Source organism: Poecilia formosa, unplaced genomic scaffold, assembly GCF_000485575.1.
Source record: "Poecilia formosa unplaced genomic scaffold, Poecilia_formosa-5.1.2 Scaffold551, whole genome shotgun sequence".
NCBI lineage: Eukaryota > Metazoa > Chordata > Actinopteri > Cyprinodontiformes > Poeciliidae > Poecilia > Poecilia formosa.
Window position 1 is genome coordinate 254,139 of NW_006800490.1, and position 15,054 is coordinate 269,192.

The window sequence follows — 15,054 nt, forward strand, 5'->3', positions numbered from 1 at the left end:
ACTTCCTAGATCAAAGGCCATTTGTCCCCTTTGTTTAAACAAAGTGAGAGCAGAGCTTCTCCTGAACTCCTGCTGTTTTAAGGCTATCTGGGCAAAGAGAAACAGAGAAAGGTACTTCACAGATAGGTGTGAAATCTGGAATCTCTCCCGCTTTTCTCCCTACACAGATACCTCAGGAAGAAACTTAAAATCCTGTAGAAAGTTGAAGCAAAGGTTATCTCCACAGACCTAATTTTGTTCTTCTGCATTCAGTCTTGGCGTAAACCAAAAGTAATACATCAAATCGACAGAACAGAATGGGGTAAAATTCCTTTTTCTAACCTATCAAATATAATATTCAATCCTAACAATCATTTTACAAAACCCCTTTCACCATAAACCTGAGCAATTTTCTAATGCTAAACATAACATTTTCAGTCACACAATTTCCATTTGATTCTAATATAGTAACAGATGATACAATTTCAAAATACATTTATCACTGACTAAATTAGTAATTCTAAAACTACGATTAAACTATTTTCAGTCAGAGCATGCTATTAATAACTAAGAAAAATGTCTTACAAATTAAATGTTAGTGGTTTTAACATTCAAAGTTTTATTCAGTTTTACACCGTCCCAGATGTTATTTTTGGAAGACTTTTTGATCTTCCATGAACCGAGCAAACTTCTCTCTCCCACGCTCATCCAAGTGATACTGCCCTCCTGCAGATGCTAATTTTATGGCCTCCTGTCCTCTCTGATAACACAATCAGGCCTCAGTGAGAGTTCCCTTTTGATCTCCATTTTCCTTCTCGTAAGTTGAATACTTACCCATCAATAGTTTTAGTTTTAAATCATTAACACAAACCTGTTCTACATTAAGAAATTTGTTCAAAATGACCATGGTCAATATACCTTGTACAAATGCCGTAAGATAAACTGTATTAAACACTAAAAATATTCATTTTCCTCAACAGTGGTAAATATATTATAAAACAGACATGCCACACAAAAGTAAAAATCAGATGTTTACTCTCACTGCCAGTGAGACAAATTACTTGCAAGTGGAAAACATTATGAGCACAAATATCCTCATAAGTGGTTCCAGCAAATAAAACCCAAGGTCAGACAGGGAAATGCCTCCTGGTACTTCTAACTTTGCCTATTTTTTGGGTTGCATAATGACCAATTCACCCTTTAGGATGTAAACATTCAGTGCAGTATGCCCATAACGGAGTGAAGTATTTTTAAGAAAGTAAGTTGTTTTCGCACCGTTAAGCCTCCAGAACCTGGAACAGTTTCTTCCCCTTTTTATAACGGGTAATGTGTGAACAGAATCAGTTTCAACCAAAGCAGAAAATGAACATCTTACCAGAAAAATCAATACATCAAGCTTTGTTCTCTGACTGATTGAACTACAACTTCATCAGAGAGATGAAGCACACAACATGAGGCAGGAACTGACCTTCCAGCCTTAAAACACGCGGCTACAGTAATGATCGTGCGAAGTGTGGAGTCTGGAAAAGACAGCGTTATTGCATCAACTCCGAGACTGTTTCTCTGACATATTTAATTTAACAAAGACGTGTAATAGAGCGTAATCTCCTCTGGAGATCTCACCAGTGCAGCGTAGGCCGTCTATATTTAATAGCACGTATTAAAAAACAATTTTGGGTGGCTGAAGAAATACGAACACCTGCGATGTGCTGACGGTACTTCCAGGCCGAATTACTGCCTCATAAACAATAGCGGTGGGGTGTTACGGCTCTGCAGGTGAAGCTCTGATACGCCTTACAGCATCACCAGAATGCAGTAATGATCCGGGCAGCAGGAGAAACGCAAATCAGTCCAGAAGAACCAAGAGAGGCTGGCGAGTAACAACCAGGAGGATGCAATTTCCCAGCATGCACAGCTTGTTTCCTGTCATGCAGAAGCTCATTGTACAGACCCACTCGTTACCTTTGAATATCATTGAAAAGGCTATTTATTTTAGGAATTTATTATATAGATAAATTACATAACAATGAATGTTGGGAAGCCTTCATTTCTGTTATGATTTTCACTGACAGTTTGAGATTTAAAGTAGGATATTACATCAGACCATTAAAAAGCATTTTTAATACAGAAACGTGGGCTTAATGAAAAGTTATTTTCTTTAGGTACTTTTAATCTCACTAATAGGTTTCATATTACTCAAATATTCTAATTTATTTGTGTTGAAAGACAGTTTTTCAGGTCAACATGTTATTTTGTATACCCTCTGTAAAAAAAGGAAGATTTTAATCAATCAATTCATGAACACAAGAACCATTTCCAACATTTTCACAAGGTTGAGTTTGTTTACCTTCATAACTTAGATACAAAGTTGGAGTTTTGCTCAAATTAGTTGGAGCAAAAGTCAACAAATCCAAAAATAAACCTTTTTTTAACTAATTTTTATTTATTTGGTTTATAACTAAAACGTCTGGTCGAGAATTATGAAAAAAAAAATCGGATAAAAATGACATGACTGTTCAGACTGAAAATGATTTAAACTACCGAATATGTACATTATTCCAAATTGATACTCATAAACATTATTTTATATTTTCCTATTAGAAACAATGTTTTCAGATAAATAATGATTTTAATCCTAAATCTACTAGATTTATGAATACTTTTCTATCTGCTTGTGTGTATTTGGTGAGTGGTTGCAGATAATAATAATTACTAAGATGCTTGAAATTGGCTGCAATCTTTTGATTTAGAGTTGATATTTTTAGCATTTAGGTTTGGTGTGAATTGACGAAAGGAAAGTTAGGTATATTGTTGATTTTGGATAAATTGAAATACTCTGCTCCCTTCAATGTTGCTGACATTGCAGTCTCTGTAGTTTTAGTCGATTATTTTTGCAGTTAAAATGAAAAGTTGTCACGATGCAGAAACTAACAGAAGGTATTGTAATAAAACAAACATGAGTGACTTTTTTTGTCCTTGCCCTGCGACTGCATTCAGGGAAACTTTTTCATCTGAAGCAACATGCATCATCTGTCTTTGATGACGCTGTGTCGCAGCAGCGTAGTGATGAAGTGCTGTAATTTACATTTATTTTTCCTTCTGTAACCACTTGTGCTTCACCTGCTTCCCCTTATGTTGCTGATTTCCCAGGACGGCTTGTGCTCTCAGAGAGGGAGCAGCTTTGTTTACCTTTTCCCGTCTAGCGGTGGATGAATGGTACAGTGATGGCTGTAGAGTTTTCCAAGTTGGTGAGGAAAGTTGTCGCAGCGTGACGCGTCCTTTTGGATGCATTGTGTGCCGCTGCTCTGCAGCTCTTCAAGGCTGAATGTAAGATTATTTATAGGAACGTTGAAGAGAGCCTCTGTTCTCTATTTGAGTTTATTTCATAAATCCTGTGTGAAGACGTCATCCAAAAAAATGACGCCAGCAGTGGTGTGTTCTTATAATCTTTTAATGAAGTTCCCAGATTTAATAAGTTTCTTTAAACATACCATGTATTATATATAGAGTGCTGTGAAAATGCTTTTCTTCTCTCTTTGCTTTTTCACACTTTAATGTTGCAAATCAAACACTTTTTATTATAAGTCTGAGATAACTTAGAGGAATAAAAAGCAGTTTTTAAATAATCATTTGATTTATTATGGGAAAAATGATAAAAATCGCACCACAATCTAAAATAAGTTATTGACATGAGTCAGTCTGGATGGGTTTTATGAAGTCTGTGGGACTCCAGTGAACCACAGTAATCCACAGGATATGTTCACGTATCTGGTCTTGATGCTTTACTCCAATTTTTGGCTGAAATTTTTATTTATTTTTTTCATGGTCAATCATGCTACTAAATAAATGCGACCACAACTAGACTTCTCTGTGAAAGACTCAGTGCTAAAGCCGGTATTCAAACAGCTGCTCCACTATCTAACCCCAACCAGTGGCACCTGCAGCTGTACGGCTATACGCACTGTGCGTACCTTGAGATATTAAGTTAAAAAAAAAAAATAGTTATTGGAGTTTATAACTGTCTTTACTATTAACAAGATAGTGGAGAAAAAAGTTATTTTGTGTCCAAACATCCTGTACATAGCCTATGTCTGTGTGAGTCTGCTGGGGCTGGAACATTTCTGTTCCTAACCTCAATGTTTACCTTTGTGTATGTGGCGACTCTTTGTTTAAATCAAAAATGAATAATGGTGCATTCACCCTAAACGCCTTTTGAGCGTCAGGCGTGTCTGGTTTACATTCAAAGTCTATGTGGAGGCGCGTTGAGGGCCTTTGTGGCGCGTTTTGAGCGTCTAGCGCGGTGTGATTTGAACCGTTTGATGCGTCCAATGCATCCGACGCTCCACATAGACTTTGAATGTAAACCAGACGTGCCTGACGTTCAAAATGGATTTGGTGTGAATGCACCATCAGAGACATTTGAACTCTCATAGTTCTAAGAGCTGTCGAGCGAACCCCACCCGAGCATTTTACCGTGTACTCAGTTCTGGTGGTTTTTCTTTTTTCTTATGTGGTTTCGCACACTGAAGAGCTGATGGGTCAGCCGGTTGACCGATCGTGACATCTGCCGCGCTCTTCCTGAGCGTCGCGCTAAGACTGCTGGTTAAACGATTAAATCTAGCTGAAACGTTTGCCAAAGGAGTAGAAATTAAGCAAACATTGCTGCTTCACCTCTGCCTCCTCTGGAAGTCTCAGGCATCTGAACCTGGGAACCTCCACTTGCTTCTTTGGGACTTAGACAATGTGAATTAATTCTGCTTTTTCACCAAAGAAACTTGCAGGATAATGTTTGGCCATCAGTTTGTGACCTTAAGCTCCAAAACACTTATGAAACTTAAATCTATCAGTTTTCCCTTTCTGGTGTTGAGTTGCTGCACAAATTTAACAAACATCTCTGCAATCTGTTTCCACTTATCGTACCCTCAGACATTTCGTGCCTGAATACTGAGTGTTCAGTTTATGCATGAAGGAGAACTGAAAAGAGAGCCGACGGTCATTCCATCAGAGTTGTTAAAGTCCTCTCCAGAGATGCGAGAACCTGCTGAGAGCTCTCCATCAATCAAGCCTTTATGTTTGAGCTGCTAGTCAGAAGCCTGTCAGAGTAATGGACGCACGGTGGCCCACTGTTTGCCAAACGGTGCTAAAAAAGCAACCCTGCAGCCTCAGAAAATCGTTTGTCTGACCTGATGCATCAAAGACTGGAATATTAACATGAACCCAAAGCAATGTGTGTCTGATGCAATCTCTTCCTGTGACGGTGGAAAGCTTCTTAGCAGCAGGAAGAGAAGTCGGAGCTGATGCAGCCTGAGTTAGCCTGCAGAGGCTGATGCTAACAGTGATCCTGAACACAGAGCCAACAGAGTTCAATGGTTTGTGACTAATCCCACAGTAAAAGTCCAGACTGAATGGGATTAAGTTACATTTTATTCTGTTTTCCTTTAGTAAAAGCTAAAATCCACACTACATTTGGTTGGTTAGCATCAGCTAATTACACGATTCCTCAAATGTTCATTATTGTCTGGCTTTTCATGACAGAAATTCTTTTTATTGTCCTACAATGGGGAAATTCAGTGCAACAGCAGCAAAGTGATTTTTCTTAAGTAGAGAATAATCTTCTCTGCTCCAACACAAGGTTCTAGAAAACTCACGATAGAAATGATGTCGTTTCTATCATCACTTTAATGTTGGATGAATGTTTGATTTATAGAGAACATTTACAGTCTCCAATCAGCTCGCCTCTTCATCCTCATTATTTAACGGCTTCTTAAAAAGGATTTAAAACCATCCATCAATCATCTTGTCCAACAATCATCCATCCATCAATCATTTGTCTGTAGGTCTGTCCATCATCAGGTGTCATTTTTGGGTGTACGAACCTTGACCTCTCTGCCGACCCACTGACTCTCGCCACCGTCCGGTTCTCCCGTGGACTCCGCTTTGCCGCTGCCGCATGGCCTGACTTTCACTACAGGTGGCGCTCTCACGCTGCTGCTAACCCAAGTGTGACTTCTCGCTTTCTGATCCCCGATCACCAGCTGTGACTCGGTTCTTGTCTGGACTCACACACACGGACCACCTGTCCTCGGACCGCTTTAGGAACTTTCCTTCTCTTTCCAGAAAACTCGTCTCATACACGTCTGCATGCAAGACAAGTAGAGAGTCATAAAGATTTTTTTATTTATTTTTTTTGGGCAGGGGTTTGGGGGGTAGACTCATTATACCCCGAACACGCTGTTACCATGGTAACAATGCACTTTTTTTTGACAGAGGTGGAGAATGATGAAGCTGCACAGACAGACATCTAATGACTGCGTTTCTGTGACGCACTGAGATCTGATGCGTGATTTGGCTCCTTTCCTTTTTTTTTACCCGCTTTCTTTCTTTGCATTTAATTCCCGCCTGTCTCGGTTCGGTGTCGCAGTCTGAGCCCAAACTTCCCTCTCTCCCTCTCTCTCTCTCTCTCTATCTCCCTCTCTCTCCTGTCGCATTGAATCCTCCCCCTGTCTGGCTGTCTGCACACCTTTGTTTTGGCTCCTCGGCTTCCCCTCCTTGCTGCGGCGCTTTGATTCGAGTCGGACTCGGGTCACACGTCTACAGACGTACGCACACTTGAAAGGAATAGCATGTTGAAGAAGAAGCGGATCATCATCATCATCTGTGTGTGTCTGTGTGCGTTTGTTGACGTGTGGCCTTTAAGACCACAGAGTCTTGTGTTGCGGAGCTATTTCAGCTCTTAATGAGATGTCTCCTCACACACACAGTTTACTCTGTTGTCCTCCTTCCCGCAGCATTTCTTTGACACCAACATTTATAATCACTTGCGTCTACACAGCTGCTGCAGCATCAGAACATGTTGACAGAGCCCGGTTCTGGAGGGGCAACAGGAATTGATCCATTTTTGGAATTGCCTCTCAGCCATCTTTTGACGCATTCGTTAGAAATTGAACTTGCCAGCAAGGGCAGCATTGATTTCTCCTGTTAATTGATGTGTACATTGTTAATCTGTTGCTCATGGCTTACCATGCACCGCTGTGCTGCTGATGGTTATCGACGCAGTCGGATCTGGAGGCGGGAACAACGGCGGCCCTCGAGCCCGGAGGTTAGAGGTCATCCCGTCAGCAGATCCGGCGGCGACGTCTCTGCTTGGACAGGGTTTGTAATGAAGGCCGGGATGTTTTAGTGCTCCGGGAGCCGAAGAGCGCCCGTTCTCAGACAGGTGGAAATTTGGTCCTGAACGCAAAGTTTGAAAAATGAGGGATGGAGGAAAGATGGGATGAGGAGCGGATTCTGGTCAGGAGCTGGAGACGGGAGGCGGGAATCCTCTGGAGACGATACTGAAGAAATATCTGGACTTACTACAGATTTATTGTCTGTCCATCCATCTGTCTGTCCACCTATTCTTTTATCCATCCATCCATCCATCCATCCATTCATTCATTCATTTGTATATCCATCCATTTGTAAAATCGTCCATCTTTTTTATCCTTCCTTCCCACCCAGTATTGAAGAAATTGTCCTAAAAGAAGCTAAAGTTCTGGAAGTTGACATAAAAGATGCGAGGAACCTTGATCTCTCTACAAACCCAGAGTTGAAGCTTACAGCGTCACTCCTTCTGCCTACCGAATTATTTCCTTAATATCAACAATATTACGTAAATAATTCCTTAATATTGATGAAAAACAAGCTCCTATTCTGGGTACGATTTAGTATTTTGCAGTGTGCTATCTTGTTAGCGCCAACCATAACACTCATTTACATGTCGGCTATAAGAGGAGCAGCATTAGGAGGCATTAATGGGTGGATCGCATTGTGAATGTGCTGATTGAAAGGAGGCTCAGAGCCTGACAGAGCCGTCCATCCCTCCTGTCTGAGACACATCCTCCTTGTCTCGTCTCTCTTCTTATTCAAGCAGACGGATTACGGCAAAGAAAGCAGCACAGGAAGAAGAGAGGGATTATGAAACCGCAGCAAAGGGATTAAAAGGGGAGCGTTGTACCTCAAACACAGCAGCAGCAGATCCACCATGTGGGAAACTCGTGTTCGGGGTTAGAAAGCTAGCGGCTCGGTCAGCTGCCGCACCTCAACTTTATCACACTCTCCCCCAACATCTTAAAGGCACAGAGTTCACTCCACTCTGAATATGCGCTGCTCATTTGGACCGCTGCAGAGCGGAGAAGGGGATAAGCTCAGCGAGAGCCACAAAGAGGACTTGAACTCTGACCCTCGGTTCCAGATCGAAGCTCAGAGATGTGAAGAGTCTGGGATCCAAATCAGAAATGAAGTGTGGCGCCTGGAGAGCCAGCTGGATGAAAACATTTACTTTTCTTGTGATGTTCAGACCCCATCTAAGAACGTCTTTGACCCATTTAGAGGCGCAGCGCAACAAACGGAAGAAAAGCTGGAGAACCATCAGGTTTGGAGCGAGTGGTGGCCAAATATCACCGTAAAATGCTGCATTTTTACTGGAGAGACGAGATTTTGAGGATCACTACATCAAGGTTTAGTTTGGTCACTAACTTGTATATCTGGGATGTTGTGTGTCCCTTCAAACAAGCAGAAAACATAAATGTTTCTTTAACATAGCATTTTAAAAAAATGTTCCTCCCAACTCGACTTACCGTCTCCTTTCCTAAATAAGTCACTTTTTCTCCATGAAGTGCTTTTTATTTGTTTTACACAATTCAACCATTTTTTTATTGCAACTAAACTGCAGTTTTGTAATAATAATAATAATAACAATAATAATAATAATAATAATAAAACGGACTAACCACTTTACCCAGGAGGCTTTTACATTCACAAACTCATTAAATGATGATTTCTCCAAGCTATTTGGTCATATGATCAATGTTTTCTTACCGTTTTCTAGAAACAAGGGGCTCGACTTACCTCAGCCTCCCCTAAAATTTAAGCTCATTTCTTCCATTTAAATACAATAAGCAGTGAAAATGTTGGTAAAGGTTTTTTCTTTTTTTTATAACTCTTTACCTGTTAAAACAGGGCAAAGGTACACACAGTGATGCCCGGTGGGAATTAAAAACACAAACTTGCTGTACACATCCATAAATAGTTGCTGAGGAATGCACCCTGCAGTGAGAAGAGCTTCCAAAGAAGTGCTGATGCTGCACTTGTCTTAACATGAATCTACTTAATTTGCCTCAATCAGGCTTTAATTGGTCAAAGCTCCAGTCTGCAGGCTGAAGTCTGCGTCTCCTCGGCTTCTTACCTTGGATCAGTCTTACACGCCTGCTTCCAGTCAGCTTTCAGTAATTCCCATCACACAGATCCACATGCAAGAGCCTTCAGACGGCTGCATGTGTGTGTTGCTGCGGCACAGCTACACGCATCAATTTGTTTTCACAAAGTAGTGCTGGATAGATTTAATTTTTTCTACAATTAAAACTGAAATATGTCGAGTCTTTTGCAGACCCAATCTAACAGGATCTTCCAGTTTTAATCTCCGTCCATCTTTCCTTTTCCCAGCTGAAGAAATCCTCCCCACAATAATAACATGCAGATCTGGAAAGAAATGAAGAGCCCACTGAAACCCATTGAAAACCTCCTGGTTATTCCACCAAATATTAATTTCTGAACTCTTCCTGAGTTAAAACATTAGTTTTGTTGTTTCTAAATTAATATGAACTTGTTTTCTTTGCATTATTTGAGGTCTGAAAGCGCTGCATCTCTTTGGCTATTTTGACCGTTCCTCGTTTTCTGCAAATAAATACTAAATGTTTGATCGAATTTCTGAGACATGTTGTCAGTAGTTCATAGAATAAACAAACAATGTTAACTTCACTCAAACATAAAACTCTAAAAACAAAAATCAGAGGTTACTTTTCATACAGCATTTCAACAACAAAAGACACCGTCCCTTTAAGAAGACTGAGTATGTCCTTGTTGATGCTAGGCTTTTAGCTTCTGTCTTTTTCCACGTTTGCTTGTTTCAAACTTTAATCAGGGTTTCTTATAGATTTGTTCCAATAGAGGCTTTCTACTCGCCTCTGGTCCATAGAAACAGATTCCTGGAGTTCATGACCCAGTTTTGAAGTGGGCAGATTCTCCCACCGGAGCTGTGGATCCTAGCTTCCTCCCTCTCTTCTTCTTCTTCTCTGACCTGTCAGTTCAAGCGGGCGGCCATGTATTGGTAGATTTCCAATTTTGACCACACACTTTCCATTTTCAGATAATGGACTGAAGTGAACTGTGTGGCAGTGACAGTTTCTGTTGGTCAGCAAACGGCGAGGACGCCTCTTCTCCAGTAAGTGTGTTTTCTAGTACTGCAGTGAAAACATGGCGCACAGCAGCAAACCTAATTGGAAGTGCAAAGTTGTTCAGCAGCTCAAAGACGACCAAGAAGGACAATGTGAACAATCTCACATCTATTGTTTGTCTATTGTTGTCCGAAAACAGATGAGCCACTTCGGCGCTGCAGAAACACAAAATCTTACCAACTAAATTTGATCTAGTTTGATCTATTACACATGAAATAAGACAAAACTGACTTAATACATACAATACAAGTCACTAATTCCTTAATATTGATTAACCAAAGCAGATTATTTCACTTATAACAACATATTTCCCCTGTTATAAGTGAAATAATCTCACAAAAAGTATAAGTTAGTATTTTATTTCAGGTGTACCTGAAGTAACACAAGAAACTAGACCAGAATTACTTGATAAGATGTTCTGTTTTTGTGTTGTTTTTGTTCTGTTTTTGTTTTTTTTGCAGTGTGGCTGTAGAGTTATAAAAAGAGTTAAGTGACACGACTTATAGGCAGTTTTGCCTCTTGGCAGCAGCTTGCTAAAGTTTTCAGAGTCCTGCAGTTGAAAGAAATGATGTGCAGCTGTCATTCAGTGAGCTGGCTGCCTGTCATAAATAATCCAACTTTCCAGAAACAAATAAATAAAAACCCTGTTGGAGGACAGGCCGGATTCAGGACAGTAGGGAAAGTATTTGGAGACATAAAAACATATTTACATTGAATGAAATATGACATTTGAGCTCTGTTCAGCTGCTGGGTGAATACCGATTGGGGACAAAATATGAGTACATCACTTCCTTTTAAAATGTCTACTTTATATAACCTGTGTTGGGGAACGACAGGATTTCTTTGGAGGCGTCCCTCAGGGCTCTTGGCAGACTGTGGTCTGATACTGAAGTGTTTACAAAAACACCTGGAGGAAAAAACCTGGACATCTGGCTTGGTTGTAGTTTTTACAGCAGACATAAACAGACACAGAAGCGACAGCATGTGCTCCTTTGCAGAGTTATTTTCCACAAACGACACAAAGGACTGACGATAAAAGGCTTTCCATTCTTTTTTTCTTTTTTGATTTGGAATAGATTAATTTGTTATTGTAGATTGATAGGCCTTCCATTAATGTGATCATCAAAAGTGCATGAATATTCAGTTAAAACAAATTAATGCTTCGACTACAAGGAAGCCACCGGAGGCCTCATTAGAGAGAATTTAGGACTCTTTTGTTGTTGTAAATGTGTTTCAATCTTTAATGAACGCCAATCATCAATCAGCGCCTCTTTCAGTTGGTGGAAGCTGCAAGCAGCCACACACACTTTGCAGAAGTATTCACACCCTGTGAACTTTTTCCACAGTTTATTACATTACAGCAACACACTTCAATGTGTGCATATGTGACGGACTAACGCACACTTCTGAATCAGAAGGGAAATGGATGAATGAGTGGCACTATCATTTCTTTGCAATGTTTTTGGGGGTATATCTAAAATTTTGACCTGTTCTTTCAAAAATGCATCATGCTCAATCCTGTTGGTCTGAGTGTGTCTGCAAAGGTCTAGATTCAACAGTTTAATTGGTTTTATCAATACATTCTGGTGCAACCGGCCCTTTATGAACATTCAGATTTTTGATTTGGCCCAAAATGAAAGTGAGTTTGACGCCCCTGATCAAGAGCCTCAAGAACATCTGGATTTATGTTGAAGTTAAACGATAGAAAGGCAGACTCTTTACTAACTAGGCTATAACAGATTGGTAATGGGTTTATCTGGTTTTCATTTGGGGTATAAAAGTGAATACAAATCACAATTTTAATATTTTTAGTTGCAAACAGTTTTGAAAACAGTGCATCTTTTCCCCTCCACTTCAAATACGCACTGCAAGGTGCTGCAGATCATTTTTACTTGACTTTATATGTAAAGTGTGTTTATTTGTTTACTTCATCTTCACGAGGATAGCAGTTCAGGAAGTCGTCTGGTTTCATTCACGCCCTGAGAAGAATCTGCAAGTTTTTTTAATATATATATCTCCGTTCATCTGAAACTGGATGAATGCAGCAAACTGATTCAATTATTGCTTTGTCCCCTGTTATCAGCCAGGCTGCCCTCTGGCTCTCAATTCATTTATGGAAATCTGATATCAAAGCCGTCATCTTGCTCATTAAATAAATGGGTCAAAACGCATAACGTCAGAAAATAGCGGCTGCGCTTCTATCTGATCCCAATTACACGTCAGGATATTGTTCAACTCTGCCAGCGTTTCCTCTCTGCACAGAGGTGAGAGCGCTCCGTTTCTGAGCAGTTCCTACTGCAAACATTTGATCAGCTTCGCCACCAATCAAACACTTTGAGCTGATCAATAGTGCCAGTTTAGTGACAGACTAGACTGATTAAGAGTGGGTAATAAGCACCGTATCAGATGATCTCCAGAATTAGCTTAAAGACAACACGGTGTCAGCAGATCCACATCTGAGCACACAGGGCTTCACTTGTTTGGGAACAGCACCAGGCAAAGGAAATCCTTCAGAGGCGGACAGAGGCTGAATACTGATGAGCAGGCGGCTGGCCTGGCTCCACAACGGAGGAAACGAGCTCCAGCACGCTGCTTGTAAATCACTACCATAGTAATTCGCCCAGAAATGCTCGTAGCAGCTTATTTTAATAGTTCAAACACCAAATATACTCAAATACGCATCAATACACAGAGTAGAAACCGTGTTAGTGGATTGGCACCATCTTCCTTGGTGCTAATTAGCATCAGGAAAATGATTCACTGCTTTGCAAACACCAGCCAATCGCGTATCAACTAGCATTGCATCCATTTCAGCTTCCTAAACTAATATTTTTTTAAACATGCTCTGTTAGGGCTGGACAATACACATTATATTGCGATAGAAGCGTGTTGTATCGGTCGACATCGATCGTTATCGATAAAGTTTTTGTTTTAAATATCTGCCAAACCGGTGGTGTGACCTTCCCAGTCTTATCCGCAGTTTTTACTCCGCATTATCTGTTTTTAAGCAGTCAAGAGGCACAGTGGTGAAACCTTAAACTTCTGCCGCGCCAGTTACTCTACAGGTTGTTGCTAGGTAACCAAAGAATGAGTTGCTAGGTAACCAAAGAGTGAGTGAGTGAGTTAGTAAATTCCACCAGCCTTGTTTAGCTAGCAAGGCTGGTGCCTACATCTGCCTACATCTCCCAGAATGCTGTGCGATTCTGGATCAGAATATTCTATATATCGAATATTCTAGGATTGGATGGTATATATAGCGATAGACTCCACGTACCTATCGCGATATATATCCTTATCGATTATTGTCCAGCCCTAAGTTTTGAGAAATTCAGGAAATTTTCCAATAATTTAGTCACCGTAGTTAGCTTTAGCAAAAGTTAGTCTTCAAATTAAGTTATTTCTCAGCTTCTTTAAGACGAAAACAAAAATCTTGAGAATCTTCACAATTTTATGAAACCATTTACATGTAGGAGGAGTGTAGCGTTATACAACAACAAAAAAAGGTGAAGCTGATTTTGCTTTTACTCCAGTTTATTTTTCTTTCACAGATATGGGTACATCATGAGAGTGAGGCCATTAAAGAGCCACTGCTGGCTGCGACGGACAGAGTTACGGTACAGTTTACATTTATTGCATCAATTGACGTCTTGCATGTGCAAATATGTTGTAAGCAAATGGTTGGGAGAAGACATGAGGTAGAGGGGGAAGTAAGGAGAAGAGGAGGAGGGAACAAATCAAGAACGGTCATCCTGTCTTCATCTGCTTAAAACAAACACAAAGTCTGCTGACTCAGCACAAAATGAAGCGTCAGTTTCATGTTTCTGCCTTTCCTCAAACTTCCTCTGCTTCACTTGTTAACAGTAGAAAAATATGCAACCGCTTTGTTTCCAAGCTGTGCTTTAGGGGTGTTTAAACATTCATCCAGGACGAGCTTCAACACCGAATGACCGACTTTAAGACTCATTCTGTGATTTAATCTCCATGTCTTTACCGGGACACGCCCTCTTTGCAGAGCTTGCCTTTGTTTTCCTGCGGCACACAGGGGCCAGCAGGAATATTTTTTGAGCAGGCGCGTGTGTGAGCATGAATATTTCATCTCTGATTTGAATGGGTTTTTATCTCAGGGGGTGTGCTGCAGAGGACTCATGGAGTTCGTCCTCAGATTTGACTTGTTTATTCAAACACACACACACGCCGCAGAAATATAACGACAAGCAGGAGTCTCCAGGGCCTCCTATTAGCCCGGCTAATTTCACATCATTTGAGTGACAATTTATTCATAGAGGGGGAGGGGGGTAAGGAAAAAAAAGAACATGTGACCCCATTACAGTGACATGCTGTAATCCTATTTAAACCAAGCATTAAAAATCCCCATAAAAACTGCTCATTGCTTCCTGGCTGTAAAGAGAAAAGGGCAAAACTTGTTTTATGCCACCAGAGACCTCAAATGATACGACAGGTTGGGCTTAAGCGGTTCTGAAACGGCCCGTTTGGACATTTTAAAACGAATAACTCGGATTTTATTTGGGGCTCCAATGCTGTTACTGATGCAGCAACAGGATTTGTTGGTTGTTTTCTGTTGGAATAGCCGTCCTCGTTGTGCTCTGTGAATGAATCTCTTGCAGTGATTACACATTCCCAGAATGCACCGCGACTTTCAGGGATTCAAATTCTTGCAAAAGGTGAGGATGAATGTTCCCATGATATTTTGAGATCACTGCTGGCTACAAACACCGAACCGAGTCAGTCTGGTCTATGGAAACGGCATCAGACGAAGTGGGAAGTGTTAATTTCAAGTCGG

General features: G+C 40.6%; 1 long non-coding RNA gene across 1 annotated transcript; it reads left to right on the plus strand.

Annotated features, from left to right (window-relative positions):
- The first annotated feature begins 9,943 nt into the window (after positions 1-9,943).
- On the plus strand, positions 9,944-14,567 carry LOC107834212 (uncharacterized). The gene is made up of 2 exons (XR_001659996.1): positions 9,944-10,240; positions 13,802-14,567. It is a non-coding gene; the product is annotated as an uncharacterized LOC107834212 (long non-coding RNA).
- The last annotated feature ends 487 nt before the right edge of the window (positions 14,568-15,054 follow it).